Raw genomic sequence first — 23840 nt, 5'->3', positions numbered from 1 at the left:
AACCTTTCTCTGCTGGACTCAGGTACCAAAAGTGGGCCTGAGGGGAGGAAGGACGTTCCTTATGCCTTGCTGATAATGCCCAGCCCCAGGGCAGGCTAAGTTGTTGACTTGTACAGGACTAAAAAACAACAGCAGGGACTTAAAGGGGTACTCCGCCCCTAGACATAAGATGTTTGGTCGCGGAGGTCCCGCCGCTGGGGACCCCCGCGATCTCGGCTGCAGCACCCCAGACATCCGGTGCACAGAGCGGATTTCGCTCCATGACGGATGACTGGCGATGCGGGGCGGAGGCTTGTGATTTCACGGTCACACCCCCTCAATGCAAGTCTATGAGAGGGGGCGTGATGGCCCCCTCCCATAGACTTGCATTGAGGGGGCGTAGCCGTGACATCACGAGCGGGGCATGGCCGTGACATCACGAGCCTCCAGCGCTGCACCTGATGCTCTAAATGAATGTCGGGTGCAGCAGAGAGATCGTGGGGGTCCCGAGCAACGGGACTCCCGCGTTCAGACAACTTATCCCCTATCCTTTGGATAGGGGATAAGATGTCTAGGGGCGGAATAGCCCTTTACCTACGATCCCAAAAGCCCCAGGGCAAATTTTGGCAGTGGACTCCCCCACCTCTGATTCTCTCTGATACTCACGGATAACTCACAGGTTATGTCTTCTTGGAGTCGTTCTCTTTCCTTTTTGTTCTCCAATCCACCATGGTAACTTTTGTAACCCATGACATTTTTCTGTAGTATGTGCCAGAAAAACATCTAATGCTGGGTTCACACCTCGTTTTGTACTTACGGTTCCTATATACAGCTGGGAGGAGGGGGGGGTGGCGCTTAATCGCGGCGCCCGCACTCAGCCGTATCGGGGAACTGTATTTAATGCATGTCTATGAGCCGACCAGAGTGAACCGCAGCCTCCGGTCGGCTGCGTTTTCGGCCGTATGCGGTTTCCCGACCGCAGGCAAAAACGTGGTTGACCGAGTTTTTTTGCCTGCGGTCGGGAAACCGCATACGGCCGAAAACAGCTCATAGACATGCATTAAATACAATTTCCCTATACGGCTGAGTGCGGGCGCCGCGATTAAGCCCCGCCCACCCCTCCTCCCAGCCGTGTACGGGAACCGTAAGTACAAAACGTGGTGTGAACCCAGCCTAAGGCTCCTTCCTAAGACTCCTAGATTCCTCACAAAGTAAAGTGTCTCCTGTACGGGGCCCCGGCTCGCCGGCCAGATTGCAGGTGTCGACCACCGCATGAAGTGGTGGCTGACACGCCCCCTCAATACATCGCTATGGCAGAGCCGGAGATTGGCGAAGGCAGCGCTCCAGCTCTGCCATAGAGTTGTATTGAGGGGGCGTGTCAGCCGCCACTTCGTGCGGTGGTCAACATGCCTCCCTTCCCACGGGCTGCCAGGGCCCCGTACAGGAGATCGTGGGGGGGGGGGCCCCAGCGGTCGGACCCCCCCCCCCCCCCCCCCCGCGATCTAAAACTTATACCCTATCCTTAGGATAGGGGAGGAATTGTTCAACACTGGATATCTCCTTTAAAACATGGAGGGGGAAACAAACACGTAGCCCTTGCACTATGAACCAACTACCCTAATGAGGGGCCCATTTTGATTTTTTGCTATGTTCATAGGGGCCCACACACATGTGTTAAATACAGACACATACAGCGGTTGGATACAGACACATAAAATCCTAATGTCCCTGTAGTCATTAAATAGATTTTGTCAAGAATTATGCACATTTCCTAGGGGAGAGAACAGACACATTTCAGTAATAACTCATATCATTTTATATCAGTACATTGCTTTCCTGCTCAGAGAAGTCACCATAGGGACAACTGAACAAAAAAATATTTGTGAGCCTGAAATGCGTGAGTGGCATGTTTTGTGTCTGTGTATTCATACAAATGAAGGAACCTTATTATCATTCTTTACGTGGTCCCAAGCGACTTGGATGGATCTGTCATTCTGTGCTTAAAAAATGCTGCTTCATTTTGGAAAGGCATCAGTTCTCCTGACAAGTCTGTAAATACGAAATAATTCTAAAAAATTCACAGAAACAATTTCAAGGAAGAAACAATGTACCGTATTTGAAAATGAAATCACAGGGGGTACACAAATTAAAATATAACTTTTAATAAAGACACTTGACCACTGTGGTGCGCAGCAGGTGATGCCGCCACTGCGGCTGTAAGGGTACAGTAAGTATTTCCATGTCAGCGGGGCTCCGCTGTACATGATGATCACACATATGCATCTGAGTGTTTTAGCACCTGCAATTCGTTCAAGCAGTATCAGCATGTGGTAACCTCACTGTACAATTGCACAGGATGCTATTTACCTGACTGGGGATTTAATTTCAGCCTTTTGTGACTTAACATAGAGCTGGTGTTTTTTGTATCCTGTTTCGTTGTGGTTGACTCATACCTCAGTTCTTTTTGTGATTGTACATAGAGCTGGTTTTTGGTTCACTTTGTGAATTTTTGTGCCACCCATTTTCCCATGCTAATTCTCTGTTTATTTGAATGACCCCTGAGGAACCAACCCACGTGGTGGAAACACGTTGGGTGCACCAATATACGGGTGTGTTTTGTTATTTAGGGATTCAACAGGGAGAGTCAAAGGGATAGTTCAGGGCAGGGGGTCGCCCTTTTTAGGGCAAGTGCTCTGATGGTCCCTGTGGGAGTAGGGGTAGTTTACACTACATCTCCCTGATGGGATGTTCCAGGGCTTCAATCACACCCTAGGGATTCCTACCCTGCTCCCCTATATATGGTACTTTCCAGGCCTATGTGGATATGCAATAGTTAAAGGGGTACTCCACTGGAAAACATTTTTATTTTCATTAACTGGTGCCAGAAAGTTAAACAGATTTGAAAATTACTTCTATTGAAAATCTTTATACATTTCAGCTGCTGAATGTTTCAGATGAAGTTATTTTCTTTTTGAATTTCCTTTCTATCTGACCACAGTGCTCTCTGCTGACACCTCTGTTTAACTTTCTGGCACCAGTTTAAAAAAAAAATGTTTTTCAGGGGAGTACCCCTTTAAATTATTTTGTTGGCTTATTGCAATATACCTATAGTCCAGGGTCTTATCTATCATAATGCTTCTGGTTGTCTTGCTGACAATTGTTTTGAACATCTTTTCAGTGGGGTTATGTTTACTTTTTAAAGTGTCTTTATTAAAAGCTATATTTTAATTTGTATGAGCCAGAGGATGCGCTAGACAAGCGCGAAACATATGTTGCTCTCTCCGTACACACTCGCTGTATGTACCACATGATTCTTCTGAAATAAAGCACAGAATAAGCAACGTGGTGAGTGCAGCCTATTCTTCTCTTCAATACATATTTTAATTTGTGTACCCCCCTCTGATTTCATGGCAGAGCCTGGCGAACCTGGATTCAACCCAAACATTGGGGTTTACTGGGCTTGCCGAATTTTAGAACTTTTCCTGCTTAATTTGTGCGAATCGGTAAGCAGGAGGAGCAGGGGGCAGTAGCATGATGTCAGGGTGACCAGCATATCCCAGGTTATCACATGATTTGCTGGTATAACTGTCAATCAGCTCAAATGCCAATAGGAGACAGCAAGGAGGGAGGGCAGTTTTTTTTTACCCAAGCCTTAAAGGGGTACCCCGCCCCTAGACATCTTATCCTCTGCTGCTGGGTGCAGCAGGGAAATCTTTTAGAGCGTCGGATGCAGCACAGGAGGCTTGTGATGTCACGTATACGCCCCCTCAATGCAAGTCTATGGGATGGGGCGTGACGGACTATTTTATACATCTCTTGCATTGGAATTGCGGTGGCCCAGTACAGATGTGGCCCTTCTGTACACTGTTTGGTCCTTTCAGGTGGACTCAGTCCCAGTCCCCTGGCCCCCACACTCCTCAGGACTTTTGTCACACTATGGTTCATATAAAGGGTTAATGTGTTGTATTTAAGTGAATATGTCTTTAAGTCCTTTCCTGAATTCATGTAACCAAGGAAGGGGTCAGTGACTTGGGGATGACCTATCAGAGTCCTCCAAATTGCTCCCTCAAATAATAGGGAGGAGCTAGCTAGTTCAGTCTAGAGTTCTATGCATGCTGAGGAGCAGTACAGTCCAGACCTGAGAGTGTCTGGTTTCCTAAGGGAGACCAAGGCCTAACCACACAGCCACCCTTCCATGAACCATGTACCCCTTCAGGTGAAAGTCAAAACCTGGTAAGCTGTAACACTCACGTTTCTGAAGACAGGAACTCCGGTGGATGTTGATCCACTGGACCTGTGTGGCAGATGACCATACCAGGGAGCGGAGTCTAAGGTGCCGCTGGTTTTCACCAGAGCCCGCTGCAAAGTGGGATGGACTTGCTGCAGCAGGCGGCATCCAGGTCGCTACCCCTGGCACGGATCGACCACACAGGAGGTTGAGGAGATGAGAGGCACAGGAGGGATAAGGCAGCTTGTAGTAAGGATAGCAGAAGGTCAAGGCAGGCGGCAAAGTAGCGTAGACAGGACGTAGCAGGAGGTCAGTAGGCAGGCAGCAGAGGAGCAAGGTCAAGTCACAGAGCAAAGGATCGGATACATGGTAAGGCAACTCTCAGGAATGCTTTCTCTCAGGCACAAGGCAACAAAGATCCTGCAGATGTGAGGAGGGTGGAGGAATTTGAGGAGGGTGGAGGAATTTATCAATGAGCCACAGGTGAATTACACTAATGAGCGCACTGGCCCTTTAAATCTTAAAGCTCCGGCGCACGTGCGCCCTAGGGGACGGGGACACTTGCGCCGGAGCAGAAGAGAGGGAGAGGCAGGGGAAGGAGAAGCACCAGGTGAGTGACGGCTTGGGGCTCGCATGCGGGCGCGTCCCGCGATGCAAGTCCCAGCCCCGCCGGCAGCAGCAGGTAACGGGACCATGCGCTCACGGCCAGAGTGTGCGGCCAGAGCGCATAACGTAACATAAGCAACCACAGGGGAGAAGTCTAGTCAGTCATAGTCAAGCCTATTAAGCCTTGCGAAGAGAAACTATTCTATTGGTGACCGGGAACTCCTTGCCATTAAACTGGCCTTAGAAGAATGGCGTGATCAGCATTTTTACCAATCACAAAAACCTTTTATATCTAAAATCTGCAAAGCGCCTGAATCCCCGTCAAGCAAAATGGTCGCTCTTCTTCTCCAAAGTCAACTTCCTCATTCATTTTCATCCTGCAGAGAGAAATGTTCGAGACGATGCTCTTTCTCAATCCTCTGATGTTGTTGGTCAGGATATCACTCCTTGTCATGTCATTTCTCCTGAGTGCCTTATTAGGCTGGGTTCACACTGTGGAATTTCTGGGCTGAATTTCTGCTGGACATCAAGCCGGTGGCACTAGGACCATGGCATTGCCATCCCCATAGAGGTCACTGCATTTCTGAGCAGATGTCCCAAAAGATCCACCCAGCATTGCATTGTCGTCTATGGGGACGGCAATGTAGTCCGTGTGGTCTTAGTGTCGCCGGCTAAATCTCGGTAGAAATTCTGCCAAGAGATTCCATAGTGTGAACCTAGCCTTACTGCGGCTCCAGCTACTCTGCTGCTTCAAGTGCCACCTAGGAAGATGTTCGAATTTCCTCGTCTCCGAAGTTGGGTCCTCAGTTGGGGTCACTCCTCGTTGTTGGCTGGTAACTCTGGGATCAAGAAATCTTTTCAGTTAATCTCTCAACACTATTGGTGGCTGCATCTCAAACAAGATGTCACAGATTTTGTCAGTTCTTGTACCACCTGTGCTCGTGACAAGACTCCCCGGTCGAGACCTGCTGGACTCTTACAGCCCTTGCCTATTCCGGATGCTCCTTGGATTCATATAGCAATGGATTTCATCACCGATCTTCCTCCTTACGGTAACAATAACCTTCATCTGGGTGGACGTTGATCGGTTTTCCCAGATGGCACATTTTATTCCTTTGGCCAACTGGGGAGCTGAAGGAAGTCCGGGCAAACATTTTCTCCAACAAATTTTTCATCTACATGGCCTTCCTTCCGTGGGGTGCAATTTGTCTCAAAATTCTGGCATGCAATTTGTTCTCGTTTAAAAATGGAACTGGAATTTTCTTCCGCCTACCACACTTAATCCAATGGGCAAGTGGAGAGAGTTACCCAGGTCCTAGAAGGCTACCTGTGACATTTTGTTTCTGCCCAACAGGACAATAGGGTTGATCTTCTGCCTTGGGCAGAGTTTTCTTATAATCATAGAAACTTTGAGTCCACGAAGACTTCTCCCTTATTTGTCATCTACAGTCTTCATCCTCGTCCACCTCTTCCCCTACCAGATTCCTCTGGAGTGCCGGCCGTAGATGCTCTAATCAGAGATTTTGTATCCATCTGGCAGGAGACTAGGTGCTCGTTGCTATCAGCTTCCTCCCAAATGAAGTTTCAAGCAGGCAAGAGGAGAAGAGCTCCTCCACGCTATTCTCCTGGTGACAGAGTCTGGCTCTCCTCCATATATACCATATATTCTCGAGTATAAGCAGAATTTTTCAGCACAATTTTTTGTGCTGAAAATGCCCCCCTCGGCTCATACTTGAGTGAAAAAAAAAAATTAAAAATACCATGGGGGGGGGGGGGGGGGGTGGGGTGGGGGTTGTTGGCCGGACCATCCATCTTTTCTGCAGGGACCATCCGACTAGTGACGATGCATTGACGCCGCCGCACTGGGACGTCCATGCGCAGGGACGTGAGGTCTGCTGCGCACGGACGTCCCTGGACACAGACACCCGGAGCGGAGAAGAGGGCCTCCCAGTGAAGATGGACGGCTCAGACCGGCTCACCCACCCCGCCAGAATGTGGGTGGTCCCTGCAGCTACTAAGCAACAGGACCGAGAGAACTGGGGAGGTGAGTAGACAACGAGGGGGGCCTATGTGATGACAGAGGGGGCGGTCTGGATGATGACAGGGGGGATATAGACTGGGGTTGATGATGACGGGGGGGGGATGTTGACAGGGTTCTGGATGATGAGAGGGGGGGGTCTGTATGATGACAGAGGGGGATGATGTATTTTCCCCCCTAGGCTTATACTCAAGTCAATAAGTTTTCCCAGGTTTTGGGGGTGAAAGTAGGGGCCTCGGCTTATATTCGGGTTGGCTAATACTCGAGTATATACGGTACCCTTTAAAATTCTCAGTTACAAGTTGGAAAGATCAATCCTGTCTCATACAAATTAAGTGACATTCCAAATTCTTTCCATGTTTCTCTGCTCAAGCCTCTGGTCAATCGGTTTTCTCAAAAAGTCGTTGCTCCCACTTCTGTCTCTGGTTCTTCAGACATTTTCGAGGTAGAGGTGATCCTTGCTATGAAGACTGTGAGAGGAAAACGTTTTTTTCTGGTTGACTGGAATATTTATGATGGTGGCCTGGTTCGAGACTTTCTAAGACCCAAAAAGAGGGGGAGACCCAAGTGGGGGGTGTGCTGTTACAGGCAGCGCTCCGGCTATTCATTCTGGCGGTGAGCGTCCCCCTCTCCCCTGTCATGCTTGGTCCTGGGACTCGCGGTGTGGGACGTTCCTGCACGCATGTCCCAGGCATTTCTTGGTGCAACGTCCGGCCGTTCTGTCCAACCGTGAGCTCCCCCCGTCGAGTGCTTGCGGTGGCTCCAGGACTCCTAATGCGGGACGTGCCCTCATGCGAGTCCCGGGTGTCTCCGGGTGTACCCGGTCCTTCTGCTTCTCTGCTTCGCTGGCGCGCACATCCCCTTCCCATAGGGCGCACGCGACGGCGTTGCTAGATTTAAAGGGCCAGTACCCCCTGCTAGGCAGACTCTATATTAGTCTGGCACCTCCCCAATAATGGTGCCGGATCTTTGTGCTTAGTGCCCTAGAGAAAACGTTACTGTGAGTGTGCTATATTAGTGTTTCCGACCTCCAGCTTGTGACCCGACTTTGCTCCTTTGCCACCTGCCTCCTGACCTTGTGCCTGTGACCCGACTACACTTCTTTGCTGCCTGCCGTCTGACCCGTGCTTCGTCTGACTACACTTCATTCTCTGTGCCAAGTACATCTGGGCAACCTGTGTGGACGGATCGTGCCAGGAGTAACGATCTGGGTGCTGCCTGCCACAGCAAGACCATCCGACTTTGCGGCGGGCTCTGGTGAAAACCAATGGCACCTTAGACTCTGCTCCCTCGTGCAGTTCAGCCATTGTCCACACAGGACAGCGGATCCATTTCTCAGCCGTTTACGGTAAGGCAGTTACACTCAGAGCTACATAAATATATCAGGAATCGCACAGCTCTGCTCTTGCTATTAGCCATTGTATCATATGATTTTTCTTCCAAATGATCAGATTAACCAATACCCTGCTCTGCACTGATGAGCACAGCAACCACCAGACCCCCTAAACAAACAGAGACCATACACTAGACACCCTAAAGATATGAAACTCACACCAGATTACCCCTTTATACAAACCCCAGATCAGACCACTTAAACAAATTCTCCAAGACCCCCTAGACCAGGGTTTCCCACCCAGGTTGCCGCAGCATTACATGGTCAAAATGGATAACAGGACACACTAGAATGCCTGTGGCTTAGCACCACTATGGCATTACAGGTGATCTAGGCACTGACCCCTTCTATCATGTTTGTGGCCACAAGAGGCGTGTGAATGCATCATTGTTCATGTCTCAAAGGTAGAGATGCTCCCAGCCTCTAGTTGGTGCCAAAAGAAAAGAGGAAGCAGAAGGAGGTGGTGAATGTGGGGGAGCCAAGAAAGGGTGTGCACGTTTTTTGTATCATCTTGGCAATGGACAAACTACTTTGGCAGGGGTCCTACCTAAACGGGGTAAACTACCTCCAGTGGTTCTATCTATGGCAGAAAACTACTTTAAGGGGGTACTACCTATAGTGGGCAATATACCTTTGAAGGGTTTCTACCTAAAGGATGCAAACTACCTACAGGAGGTCCAATCTACAGCGAGAAAACTATCTTCAGGGGGTTATACCTACAAGCAGAAAACCTTCAGTGGGATCATACCTACAGCAAGCAAACTAAATTCAAGGGGTCCTACTTACTGGAAGAAAACTACTTTTAGGGGGTTTTCCTTACAGGGGGCAAACTACCTCCAGTGTGCCCTGCCTAAAGGGGGAAAACCACCTACAGGTGTAAACCTACCTACAGGGGGTCCTACTTTATCTACACCGGGTTCCATCAATTGAGAGCAAACTACTTACAGTGGGAAAACTACCTACTGGAGGAAACTACAAAATGGGAAACTACCTGTAATGGCCCAATTGGTGTAAACCTGCAGTGTTACTTACTGGTTTGACTTTGAGCCAAACTTTGGAGCAAAGTATTAGAATTCCCCTTGTTTTTACCCTGTATCCTGCTCGATGCAAAAGTTGAACTTCGGCTGAAGGGGAGATACAGTTTGCTACTGCATGAGTGATCCTAGGTAAGTGGCAGCTAGCCTGACCAATCACCAGGAAGGCAAGGGGGCAAGCTGATGATGCGGATGGTACAGCACGGCAAACAGAGTCCAATATAGTAGAGGTGACTGTGTTAGTAACAGAGCTGAGGAGCTCAGAAGCAGCGAGGTGGTGTTTAGCTAGCTCAGTATGCAGAGGCATGGTCGACAGTCTGCACTGAAGAATCAGCAAGCTACAAGCAGGATCAGACAAAGTCAGGTAACAATAAATGAAAAGGCAGAATAGGCGAGCAGTCATAAATTAATGCACACAACCCAAATGTATAGAAACATATAAACAGTTTTGTTTTAGACACAACAAGGCATAATACATTTAAAAACATTTAAAAGGGTGCTCCAGGAAAGTTAAGAAAAATAAAAATGCCTCAAAACCTCCACAATACCTGTTCTGTGTCCCCTGTAGTTATCCTTGTTATATTGCCAGCTCCTGTGGCCCCTGTTGTCTCCTGAATATTATTTTTCCTTGCTTGGAGCCCAGACTACAACTCCCACTACTCTTACTATCTTTGGGCATGCTGTGTTGTTGTAAACACAGTCAGCAGCACACACACTGTACTTTTATTTCAAACTATGCTTCCCACCAGCAATAAATCATGCTATACTCTGAATGGCAGCCGTCAGTGATTAGATCTACAGCAGGTATAGAGCAGCGTTGTGCTCAGTTGTGACTAATAATCTTCACAGGGGACGCTGGCAAGATCCTCACACAGGGAGAGGAGGGGGCGTGGAGGTGTGACTGTGAAGCCAGACAGAAATCATGTGCTGTTCGTCTTCCAGGAGGGTGGGGCTAGTCTCACTGAGGGTTTTACACAAAGACAAGCAGGATCTGAATATGACGTCTTTCTCTCACTCCCTGTAAGTGACCGTTGAAAGAGGAAAACTGCTCTATGTAGCTAATGAATGATAGTTAGACAAATACATAGGTTGGTGAGAAGGAAAGAATGGGCTATGGGTTTAGTTCACCAGAGACCCCCTCCACAGGAAAAAAATTTTTTTTCTATTATAAGCTTCTGTATGCTCCACAGGAAGTTCTTTTATTTTTGAATTTCCTTTCTGTCTGACCACAGTGCTCTCTCCTGACACCTCTGTCCATGTCAGGAACTGTCCAGAGCAGGATAGGTTTGCTATGGGGATTTGCTCCTACTCTGGACAGTTCCTAAATTGGACAGAGGTGTCAGCAGAGAGCACTGTGGTCAGGCAGAAATTAAATTAAAAAAGAAAAGAACTTCATGTGGAGCATACAGAAGCTTATAAGTACTAGAAGGATTAAGATTTTTTAATAGAAGTAACTTACAAATCTTTAACTTTCTAGCACCAGTTGATTCTGTGTCGGGCGCTGCCTCCGAGATCGAGACGTGATGTCAAGGGGCATGGCTGTGGCATCACGTCTCAGACGCAGCACCCGGGACAGAATGTCGGGGGCTGCACCGAGGTCGAGTGGGTCCCTGTGGCGGGACCCCTGCGATCATACATCTTATCCTCTATCCTTTGGATGGGGATAAGATGTATAAAGTCGCAATACCCCTATAAATAAGTGGGGGAGAAATACAAAGTGTGTATGCTGGCCCTTTAAATAGCAGGGAGAGTACCCTACAGGCCAGATCAGGAGAAAAAGCAACATGGTGGTGGCTGTTAGGGAATATCCCTTTAATGTGTATGGCCAGCATTAGTTATTAATGGCAGATCTATGTTTTTCCAGTCTTAGTCTGACCTGTCTTGAAGTTCTTCCCTACTTAAGAGAGGTCAGTATGTGAATTACTGTAATTTATAGAGGAGCTTAATCAGGCAGATGAAACAATTAACTTCTCATTAGGAGACAAATTATCAATGTCCTTGATGTCTCAAGACAGAGACAGGAATAGAAGGAATTTTTTTCCCAAACCATCTGATTATAAACAACATGCTTCATTATGTGGCAAAAATTGTAGTGGAAATCTATACTGGGGAACAGACAAATGTATTATATTTATTGGATCTTACTCAGTGGATTTAGGGGTAGCCTGGCATATGATAACCACTTAATGGAGAGTAACTTCTCACACAGCTTGTGCTCAAGGAAGGACTCACAAGCAAATCTTTATTTTTATCATTCTAATTTTGTTTTTTTAAACCCTTTAAAAATGTGCATTAAGTTTCAGCCACTAGAGGTCTTCCTTCCACTGAATTTTTAGGCTTGGTCCACCTCTAGTTACAGATGACAGAACCCAGGAAGTGGGGACAGGGCAATGATTATCCCAGCCTGCCCCGGTCTGCTCATACAGCCAGAGCCTCAGCTGCAAAGAACTCTGCAGCTGCACGTAAATCAGCTTTTACTTTACTGTGTTCAAATAGCTTCTAGTATAGTGAGTTACATTCATCTACACTCATGTATGTGCTGTTATGTTTCAGGATATGTGTGAGGGTACTTTCACATGTGTGTATTTTGCTCCAAATTTTCCTACTCATTTACAGCAACTGATAGATGAATCAGAAACAGAGAATCTGCAATAAAATAAACAGCAAAATACACTTTACAGGTTTTTCACTTTCTAAAATGACTTTTTATGCTATGGATCGAATGCAGTTCATCAACCCCCCCCCCCCCCCCCCACATTGACTTCTATAGGGAGGAGGGGGGGGGGGCGGCAGGAGAAAGCAATGTGGATTCCCCCCAATTCTTAGGCTGGGTTCACATATTAGGTGTCTGGCATAGTTTCCCTATGGCAGTTTTCGAGGAAAACTGATGTTAGAACTAATCCCATTTATTTGACTGGGACAGATCAATTTTGATGCCGGATGCCTGAACTCTCTGGAAGGCACTGGACAGGGGAACGCAGCTTGCTGAAACAATGGACGCCAGATGCCATACAACTGATAGTAGAGCAATGGTCGGCACTATCTGAGAAGTGGTGGTGCACAAGGAAAAAGAGTATTGTAATATAATAATGAAGGTCCCAGCACTCACCGATGCAAGCAAATGGTATTTATTGTATATCCTAATCACAGGACGCGTTTCGGCACTTAGCCTTCCTCTGCTGAGGAAGGCTAAGTGCTGAAACGCGTCCTGTGATTAGGATATACAATAAATACCATTTGCTTGCATCGGTGAGTGCTGGGACCTTCGTTATTATATTGCCATACAACTGATGACTGCACATTGTCATCAGTTATAGCATCAGTTGCGTCGAGATCTAAGCTAAGTTCACATATGCTGGACATATGCGAGCCCAGCCTTACATAGAAAACGCATAGACTTGTAATGAGAAAAACAATACACCAAAGAAAAGAACACTAAGATTAAAACCCGTTACACATTGCATAATTCTTCAATTCTGTTTAAATTCACTTCGGAAAAGCTTGCAGCAGAATTATTGCGGAAATGCTACATTTTGGTAGAATTTCTATGTGCTAAAAACACAGAATTCTGCCGAAATTCCCCACCCCAGTGTGTCCAATTGGATTCTGCCCGCAATTCTGCGAAATTTAAAGACAGGTCTTTTTTTGCGGAGTAGGGAATTTCTGCCACGGAAATTCATCTGTGTGAATGGGACAGCGGAATCTCATTGAACAAATTTGGGGGATAATTTTCAAAACCTGTGTAGAGGAAAAGTTGACTAGTTGCCCATAGCAACCAAACAGATCACTTCTTTCATTTTTCAGAGGCCTTTTTTTTTTTTTGGTTGCTGTGGTCAACTTTTCTTTGGCAAGAATTAGATACATCTCCCCCTTTGTCCTTTAACCCCTTAACGATGCCGGACGTAAATGTACGTCCTGGTGAGCTGGTACTTAACGCACCAGGACGTACATTTACGTCCTATGCATAACCGCAATCATCGAAACGATGCTCGGGTCATGCTGCCATGAGCAGCCGGGGACCCGCCGGTAATGGCGGACATCCGCGATCAATAAAGATCAATACAGATCATGGCATCTGCAGCATCGCGGTCACTAAAATGGATGATCGGATTGCCCGCAGCGCTGCCGTGGTGATCCGATCATCCAGAACGGCAGACGGAGCTCCCCTCACCTGCCTCTGCTGCCTTCCACGGGTCTTCTGCTCTGGTCTGTGATCGAGCAGACCAGAGCAGAAGATGACCGATAATACTGATTAGTGCTATGTCCTATACATAGCACTGAACAGTATTAGCAATCGAACGATTGCTATAAATTGTCCCCTATGGGGACTATTAAAGTGCAAAAAAAAAAAAAAGTGAAAAACCCCCTTCCCCTAATAAAAACATAAATTGTCCCATTTTCCCTATTTCACCCCCAAAAAGTGTCTATAAATATTATATACATATTTGGTATCGACGTGTGCGTAAATATCCGAACTATTAAAATAAAATGTTAAAGATACCGTAAGGTGAGTGGCGTGAACGTAACAAAAAAAAAAAAAACAAAAAAAAAAAGTCCAAAATAGCTGCTTTTTTTTTATAACATTTTATTCCAAAAATGAAAAAATTAATAAAAAATGTATTGAAAGTTTTATATGAGCAAATATGGTATCAATAAAAGTACAGATCCCGGCACAAAAAATGAGCCCTCATACTGTCACTAATACGGAAAAATGAAAAAGTTATAGGTCTTCAAAATAGCGGGATTTTAAACGTACTAATTTAGTTAAAGGAGTTCTCCAACTGAAATCTTTTATCCCCCACTGTGCCCGGGCTGTAAAACTATACATAATAAACTTTCACTTACCTGCCTACGATCCCCCGTTGTTCCGATATCGCCGCCCGTGCTCCGGTCCCTGTCAAGCTTCCTCTTCCTGCGGGTCGATGACTTCACTCTGCACTCTGCCTATCAGCGGCCGCGACGGGACATTGCTGCGGCCGCTGATTGGCTGAGCGCAGAGTGAAGTCACCGACCCGCAGGAAGTGGAAGAGACCGGGACCGGAGCACGGGCGGCGATATCGGAACAACGGGGGATCGTAGGCAGGTAAGTGAAAGTTTATTATGTATAGTCCTACACCAGATAGACAGTGTGGATGTGTAACAATTAGAATAATACAGGAATATGGGTGCACTACTGTGGTAGATGTATACAATGACATTGGCTAACCCTCCACACTGATATTAAAATTTAGACATTAGCCAGTATATCCTTATATGAAGGATATACCAGAGCCCGCACACCAACGCCAAGGTTTCTCAAGTGGCACGGGACTTGCCCTTAGCAACGGACCACAAGTGCAGTGTGGTGAACAATTGCTGTGAATGGCGGGACCACGGGTGTTGCGGGATCTGATGTTATTAACCCTGGGGGTCGGATGGTATTAACCAAGAGAGTTGTCATAAGAGAGGGTCATAGGTTAAGCTGATGCTCTCTGGGAGAACATGTGACAACAAATCATGTAACTGCATAACATAACATGTGACATGCTTACTCACAGGTCCTTTATACTATCTAGACATAGGAATCCTGTCTATGCATTAAAGGAACATACACACATTTATTAACCCAACAGGAGAACAAGGGGAGACCCTGCCGGGGAGCCCCCCAGGTCACTGAGGGACTCAACCTGACAGGGCCTAAGTGTACTACAGGACCATGTACCTGTACTGGGACATCGCAGCAGGATCTGCTCCCCCAGCATAAATGCACAACTGCATTGGGGGATGAGCACCTCCAGCCATTTGAGACCAAGTCTTTGTTGTTGTTTAAATCTTATATTGGAGGTGTATAAACTCCACATTTAATGTGCCTTAATCACTTTCTAGGCAGCATTAAGGTTCATCTGTGAGGCCGGCAACACATTAGCCAACTTGGGTGGGGCTCATAGCCTGTCTCCCTCCTCCCAGTGTATGTGTCCTCAGCCACACTGGAGTGAACTGGGAGCAGGCTGTGAGTTGGACCCAATGCCGCTGTAATTGCCCACTGGCCCCTGGTATTGCCCATACGGCACAGGTAGGTTTAGTGTTAGGTCCCGTGCCACTTGAGAAACCTTGGCGTTGGTATGTGGGCTCAGGTATGTCCTTTATATAAGGATATAATGGCTAATGTTTAAATTTTAACATCATTTTGAGGGTTAGTTATATATCGCTGTCTACATCTACTACAGTAGTGCACCTAAATGTATGTATTATTCTATATGTAACACATCCACACTTTTGATCTGGTGTAGGATGCCATTGGGTCTTCTGCAGGCATCCCCCATTGTATGCACTTTATGCTGGGGATCGCCCTTAGCAACTGACCACAAGGGCGGGATCTGCTCCCCCAGTATAAATGCACAACTGCATTTGGGGTTGAGCATCTCCTGCTCTTTAAGACCACGTTTTTTCTTGTTGTTTAGTGGGGCTGGACAGCTGTCAGATTCTCTTTAACCTATTAAGGACCCAGGGCGTACCTGTACGTCCTGAGTCTGCTCCCGATCTATAATGCGGGGCCACGGCGTGGTCGTGCCCGGCCTCTAACAACGGCCGGGACCCGTGGCTATTAGCGCGCGGCATTGATCAATGTTAACCCTTTAGACGAGGCGTTCAAAGTTGAACGCCCCATCTAAAATCAAAGTGAAACCATGCCGGTTAGCTCAGGGAGCTGTTCGGGATAGCCGCGGCATCCCGAACAGCTTACAGGAGAGCAGGAGGCTCCCTACCTGCCTCCTCGCTGTCCGATCGCCGAATGCGGCAGAATCATCGATCACTGGTTTCCTATGAGAAACCAGTGATCAATGTAATAGATCAGTGTGTGCAGTGTTATAGGTCCCTATGGGAGCTATAACACTGCAAAAAAAAAAAAAAAAAAAAAGTGAATAAAGATCATTTAAACCCTCCCCTAATAAAAGTTTGAATCACCCCCCTTTTCCCATAAAAAAAAAAAAAAAAACGTGTAAATAAAAATATACATATGTGGTATTGCCGCGTGTGGAAATGTCCGAATTATAAAAATATATTGTTAATTAAACTGCACGGTCAATGGTGTACGCGCCAAAAAATTCCAAAGTCCAAAATAGTGCATTTTTTTGGTCACGTTTTATATCACGAAAAAAATAAAAAGCGATCAATAAGTCAAATCAATGCAAAAATTTTACCGCTAAAAACTTCAGATCACGGCGCAAAAAATTAGTCCTCATACGTGGAATAATAAAAAAGTTATAGGGGTCAGAAGATGACAATTTTAAACGTATAAATTTTCCTGCATGTAGTTATGATTTTTTCCAGTAGTGCGACAAAATCAAACCTATATAAGTAGGGTATCATTTTAACCGTATGGACCTACAGAATAAATATCAGGTGTCATTTTTACCAAAAAATGTACTGTGTAGAAACGGAAGCCCACAAAAGTTACAAAATGGCGTTTTTTTTTTCAATTTTGTCGCACAATTATTTTTTTTTCCGTTTCGCCGTAGATTTTTGGGTAAAATGACTGATGTCATTACAAAGTAGAATTAGTGGCGCAAAAAATAAGCCCTCATATGGATTTTTAGGTGAAAAATTGAAAGAGTTATGATTTTTTTTAAAAGGTAAGGAGGAAAAACCCCGGGTCCTTAAGGGGTTAAATAAAAAGTCAATTTAATGCAACATAAATAAGATTTTTTTGGTGCGTCGTATTTTGTATGAATGGCCTTTTCAAATCGATCGATTCTTAGAGCTGGTTTATTTTTATGAAACAGCACCACTCTTGTCCATAGACTGTGCCTGGTATTGTAGCTTGTACATATTCCCCTGGTTCAAGCTTTAATACCAGATCCAGCTTTAAAGGAGTACTCCGGTGGAAATTTTTTTATTTATTTTTTTCAAATCAACTGGTGGCAGAAAGTTAAAAAGATTTTTAAATTACTTCGATTAAAAATCTTAATCGTTCCAGTACTTATCAGCTGCTGTATGCTCCAGAGAAAGTTGTGTAGTTCCTTCCTGTCTGACCACAGTGCTCTCTGCTGTCAGCTCTACCCATGTCAGGAACTGTCCGGAGCAGGAGAGGTTTGCTATGGAGATTTGTTCCTACTCTGGACAGTTGCTAAAATGGACAGAGGTGTCAGCAGAGAGCACTGTGGTCAGACAGGAAAAAACTACACAACTTTCTCTGGAGCATACACCAGCTGATAAGTTTTTGAAGGATTAGGATTTTTTAAACTACTTGATTTAAAAGAGTGTTCCAGCGGAGAATCCCTTTAATACCAGATCCAGCCTTATAGGGGTATTCCAGTGGATTTTTTTTTTCTTCAAATCAACTGGTGCTAGGAAGTTATACAGATTTGTAAAATACTTCTATATAAAAACAAAATCCTTCCAGTACTTATCAGCTGCTGAATACTACAGAGGAAGTTGTCTAGTTATTTTCTGTCTGACCAAAGTGCTCTCTGCTGCCACCTCTGTCCATGTCAGGAACTGTCCAGAGAAGGAGAGGTTTGCTATGGATATTTGTTCCTACTCTAAACAGTTCCTGACACGAACAGAGGTGTTAGCAGAGAGCACTGTGGTCAGACTGAAAAGAACTACACTACTTCCTGTGGAGCATATAGCAGCTGATAAGTACTGCAAGGATTAAGATTTTTAAATAGAAGTAATTTACATAGCTGTATAGCTTTCTAGCAGCAGTTGATTTAAAAAAATTAAAAAATAATTGTTTTCCACCGGAGTACCCCTTTAATACCAGAAAAGATAAAAAATTTTAATCTCGATACGATTCAGATCCAAAAAGTTTCTGACAAAAGTTTAGCTCCACATTGACAGACGGATCCCGCCGGGGCACTTCCCTGAATATTATATCTTTGAAAGGTGGCAGCGGTTCTCCTAAATTACAGACATTAGATGTGTTTTGTCACTAGATTTCGTCTCATTGCTCTTCTTCCTTTCGGATTTTGGACAGCTCAGACATATGATGTGATTTCCCTGCTGGCTCCAACACAAAGCTTTGAAGTGCCAGGCTATCCTCTCTCTCTGCAGAAAACGCTCGCTGTTCTCGCCAGGAGGTACGGAATTGTGAAAAACTAAATCTAATAGTAGAATTTGGGAGAAAATAAACATTGGGTTATGTGGAATTGGCTTAGGATATAGCACTTACTGCAGTGTTTCCCATGCAGGGCACCTCCAGCTGCCCAGACAGTTATGCTTGGAGTTGTTTTGCAACAGCTGGAGGGCCACAGTTTTGAGACCACTTGTCTAGATTCGTGGTGCTGATGCAATCAACCATCTAAGCCATATAATGGATGGTGTCATGTGCTTTACTATGTATATCCACCCCCTTCCCTTGTTATGTACTGTGCCACCATACAGTATAGAAGTATTCATGCCATACACTTCCTGATTCTAAGACCCATATAGAAAAATCATATGCTGGTAAAATATATTATTCCATCATACAGAGCACAGATGATCACGCCGCACAGTGTACACATAATACCACTATACAAAGCATAAATAATACCATCACACAGTGTACAACTAATACCAGTATACAGAGCTTAAATAATACCATCACACAGTGTACAAATAATACCACTATACAGAGCTTAAATAATACATCTCACAGTGTACACATAATACCACTATACAGAGCTCAGATAATCGCGCTACACAGTGCTGAAATATCACCATCACACAGTGTACAACTAATACCACTATACAGAGCTGAAATATCACCATCACGTAGTGTACACACAAGTAATACCACCATAGAATGCTCCGATATAACCATCACAAAATCTCCTCAGCCTCTATACAGTGTACTCTGATACCCTCTGCCCCCTCTATACAGTGTACTCTGATCCCCTCTATACAGTGTACTCTGATCCCCTCTGCCCCCTCTATACAGTGTACTCTGATCCCCTCTGCCCCCTCTATACAGTGTACTCTGATCCCCTCTATACAGTGTACTCTGATCCCCTCTGCCCCCTCTATACAGTGTACTCTGATCCCCTCTATACAGTGTACTCTGATCCCCTCTGCCCCCTCTATACAGTGTACTCTGATCCCCTCTGCCCCCTCTATACAGTGTACTCTGATCCCCTCTGCCCCCTCTATACAGTGTACTCTGATCCCCTCTGCCCCCTCTATACAGTGTACTCTGATCTCCTCAACCTCTATCTCCTATATACAGTGTACTCTGATCCCCTCTGCCCTCTCTATACAGTGTACTCTGATCCCCTCTGTCCTCTCTATACAGTGTACTCTGATCCCCTCTGCCCCCTCTATACAGTGTACTCTGATCCCCTCTGCCCCCTCTATACAGTGTACTCTGATCCCCTCTGCCCCCTCTATACAGTGTACTCTGATCTCCTCAACCTCTATCTCCTATATACAGTGTACATAGTTACATAGTTACATAGTTAGTACGGTCGAAAAAAGACATATGTCCATCAAGTTCAACCAGGGAATTAAGGGGTAGGGGTGTGGCGCGATATTGGGGAAGGGATGGGATTTTATATTTCTTCATAAGCATTAATGTTATTTTGTTCCAGGAATGTATCTAATCCTGTTTTAAAGCTGTTAATTGTTCCTGCTGTGACCAGTTCCTGAGGTAGACCGTTCCATAAATTCACAGTCCTCACGGTAAAGAAGGCGTGTCGCCCCTTGAGACTAAACTTTTTCTTCTCTAGACAGAGGGAGTGCCCCCTCGTCCTTTGGGGGGGGTTTAACCTGGAACAGTTTTTCTCCATATTTTTTGTATGGGCCATTAATATACTTATATACGTTTATTATATCCCCCCTTAAACGTCTCTTCTCAAGACTAAACAATTGTAACTCCTTTAATCGCTCCTCATAGCTAAGATGTTCCATGCCCCATATTAGTTTAGTCGCGCGTCTCTGCACCCTTTCCAGCTCCACAGTGTCCCTTTTATGGACAGGTGACCAAAACTGAACAGCATATTCCAGGTGAGGCCGTACCAATGCTTTATAAAGGGGGAGTATTATGTCCCTGTCCCTTGAGTACATGCCTCTTTTGATACATGACAATATCCTGCCGGCTTTGGAAGCAGCAGCCTGACATTGCTTGCTATTTTGTAGTCTGTGATCTACAAGTACACCCAGATCCTTCTCTACCAGTGACTCTGCCAGTTTAATCCCCCCTAAGACATACGATGCATGCATGTTATTAGTACCCAGATGCAGAACTTTACATTTATCCACATTGAACCTCATTTGCCAAGTGGATGCCCAGACACTTAGTCTATCCAAGTCATCTTGTAACTTATGCACATCCTCTATAGACTGTACCGTGCTACAAAGCTTGGTGTCATCTGCAAAGATAGAAACAGAGCTGTTAATACCATCCTCTATATCATTGATAAATAAATTAAACAACAGCGGTCCCAGTACAGAACCTTGGGGTACACCACTAATAACCGGGGACCAATCAGAGTAGGAATCATTGACCACCACTCTCTGGGTACGATCCATGAGCCAGTGTTCAATCCAGTTACAAACTAAAATTTCCAAACCCAAAGACCTTAACTTACCTGTCAGACGTCTATGAGGGACAGTATCAAATGCTTTAGCCAAATCCAGAAACACTATATCCACAGCCATTCCTCTGTCAAGGCTTCTACTCACCTCTTCATAAAAGCAAATTAGATTGGTTTGACAACTTCTATCCTTAGTAAACCCATGCTGGCTATCACTTATAATACAATTATCCCCTATGTATTCCTGTATGTAATCCCTTATAAGTCCTTCAAACAATTTACCCACAATGCACGTTAGACTTACCGGTCTATAGTTTCCTGGGGAAGACCTAGAGCCCTTTTTGAAGATTGGCACCACATTCGCCTTGCGCCAGTCCCTTGGCACAATACCAGACACCAGAGAATCTCTAAATATCATGAACAGGGGTACAGATATTACTGAACTTACCTCTCTAAGAACTCTTGGGTGCAATCCATCTGGCCCTGGAGATTTGCTTACATTTACTTTACTTAACTTACCTTGTACCATCTCTACATTAAGCCAGTTCAGTACATTACATGATGTGTTACCAGCACTGACCTGGCCAATGTCAGCTCCTTCTTCCATAGTATATACAGAACTAAAGAACCCATTCAGTAGCTCCGCCTTCTCTTGATCGCCCGTGACAACCTCCCCATTATCATTATTAAGGGGTCCTACATGCTCTGTCCTTGGTTTTTTTGCATTTATATATCTAAAAAAATATTTAGGATTAGTTTTGCTTTCTTTGGCCACCTGTCTCTCATTTTGAATTTTTGCTGTTTTTATTACATTTTTACAGATTTTATTAAGCTCTTTGTACTGTTTAAATGTTATAGCTGACCCATCAGATTTGTATTTTTTGAAGGCTATTTTTTTGTTGTTTATTGCTCTTTTAACATCATTTGTCAGCCATGTAGGATTTAGTTTTAATCGTTTATATTTGTTCCCCTTTGGTATATATTTAGCTGTATAGTTATTTAGAGTTGATTTAGAGATGTCCCATTTACCTTCTGTATCAGTATTTGACAACACCTCCCCCCCAGTCTATGTCCTGTAGTGCAGCTCTCAGCCCAGGGAAGTTTGCCTTTTTAAAGTTATATGTTTTTGCCTTCCCCGCCTGTCTTTGTTTTCTACATTTTAAGTCAAAAGTAACTATATTGTGGTCGCTATTACCAAGGTTTTCCCGCACAGTTACATTACCAACCAGCTCTGCGTTGTTGGAAATGATCAGATCCAACAAGGCATCACTTCTTGTTGGGTCCTCCACAAACTGGCCCATAAAATTATCCTGCAATAAATTTAGGAATTGACGCCCCTTTGTAGTTTTAGCCAACCCCCGACCCCAATCTATATCTGGATAGTTAAAATCTCCCATTATTACCACTGTACCTGCCCGGGCGGCCCTCTCTATTTGTTTATGAAGCCGAACATCTATCTCTTCAGTGATATTAGGGGGTCTGTAGATTACCCCAAATATTATTTTTTCAGTATTTCCCTCCTTTTGTAATTCTACCCACAGTGATTCCACCTCCTCAGAATCATCACACACTATGGCATCGTTCACACTGACTTTCATACCACTTCTTACATACAGACAGACTCCACCACCTTTTCTGTTCATTCTATCCTTGCGAAACAATGTAAACCCCTGCAGATTGACAGCCCAGTCATGCGAGGAGTCCAGCCATGTCTCAGTGACCCCAACTATATCAATATGTTCCTCCAGTATCAAGGCCTCAAGCTCCCCCATTTTATTTGCTAGGCTTCTGGCATTTGTGAACATACACTTTACATTTCCATCCTTTATGTTATTGGGGTTAATGGGATTCAAGGGTGTAAGTTTTATTTTCCTATGAAGCCTATTCCTATTAACTATTCTAACCCCTCCCTCCGCTCCACCCCCAGGTACATTTATAATTCCCACCTCTCTATCTACACTATCTTCCCCCTCTTTGCTGTAGGTTCCCTCCCCCCAAGTCCCTAGTTTAAACACTCCTCCACCCTTCTAGCCATCTTCTCCCCAAGCAAAGCTGCACCCTCCCCATTGAGGTGCAGCCCGTCCCTACGGTAGAGCCGGTAACCGACAGCGAAGTCAGCCCAGTTCTCCATGAACCCAAACCCTTCCTTCCTACACCAGCTTCTGAGCCACTTGTTTACCTCCCTGATCTCCCGCTGCCTCTCTGGTGCGGCTCGTGGTACTGGTAGTATTTCAGAAAAGACTACCTTGGAGGTCCTTGCCTTAAGCTTGCGGCCCAAGTCCCTGAAATCATTTTTAAGGACACTCCACCTACCTCTTTGTCATTGGTGCCAATATGTACCATGACTGCTGGGTCCTCTCCAGCTCCGCCCAGCAACCTGTCAACCCGATCCGCGATGTGCCGAACTTGTGCGCCAGGCAGACAACACACTGTTCGGCGATCCCGGTCTTTGTGACAGATTGCCCTGTCTGTCCCCCTAATAATTGAGTCCCCCACCACTAGTACCTGTCTGGCCTGCCCTGTACTCCTCCCTCCCTCCTTACTGGAGCAGACACCCCCCTGGCGGTCAGAGGCGGTATCCTGCTGCAGTTCTGCTAGCTCTGTAATGGCATCCCCCTCATCTGCCAAGCGGGCAAACTTGTTGGGGTGTGCCAGTTCTGGACTAGCCTCCCTGACACTTTTTCCCCTACCCCTCTTTCTAACTGTAACCCAGCTAACTGCCTGACTGTCCTGCAACTCCGTCCCACTGTCCTCCCCCACCTCTATTCCCGAGAGTGCCTGCTCAGTGAGCACGAGACTCCTCTCCATGTTGTTAATGCTTCTCATTGTTGCCAGTCGCCCCTCTAGATGCAGGATCTGGGCTTCCAAACGGACAACTAGCACACATCTCGCACAACAATATGCACCCTCAAACTGTTGTTCAAGGATTGCATACATTGAACAGGATGTACATTGGACTGCATTTTCCAACATGGAGGCCATCTAGTTATGGGGATTTCACAAATGTATAGGAAAAAACAGACAGTCAAAATGACACTTAAAATTTTTTGAAGACCTTGTGGGTTCAGAA

At 45.5% G+C, this 23840-nt stretch overlaps 1 protein-coding gene across 3 annotated transcripts in view; it reads left to right on the top strand.

Annotated features, from left to right (window-relative positions):
• Positions 1-23840, top strand: part of AMACR (alpha-methylacyl-CoA racemase) — a 67509-nt gene that overhangs the window by 4625 nt on the left and 39044 nt on the right. The window contains exon 1 of one of the 3 annotated variants that reach the window (XM_056545587.1): positions 11718-11740. The exons of the other annotated variants lie outside the window; for them this stretch is intronic. The gene's annotated coding sequence lies outside the window, so the exon portion shown is untranslated. Of the gene's footprint in view, positions 1-11717; positions 11741-23840 lie in introns of those variants that run through there. 3 annotated transcript variants of the gene reach the window in all.

Source organism: Hyla sarda, chromosome 1 (assembly GCF_029499605.1).
Source record: "Hyla sarda isolate aHylSar1 chromosome 1, aHylSar1.hap1, whole genome shotgun sequence".
Taxonomy (NCBI): domain Eukaryota; kingdom Metazoa; phylum Chordata; class Amphibia; order Anura; family Hylidae; genus Hyla; species Hyla sarda.
This window is presented reverse-complemented; position numbering and strand designations above follow the sequence as displayed.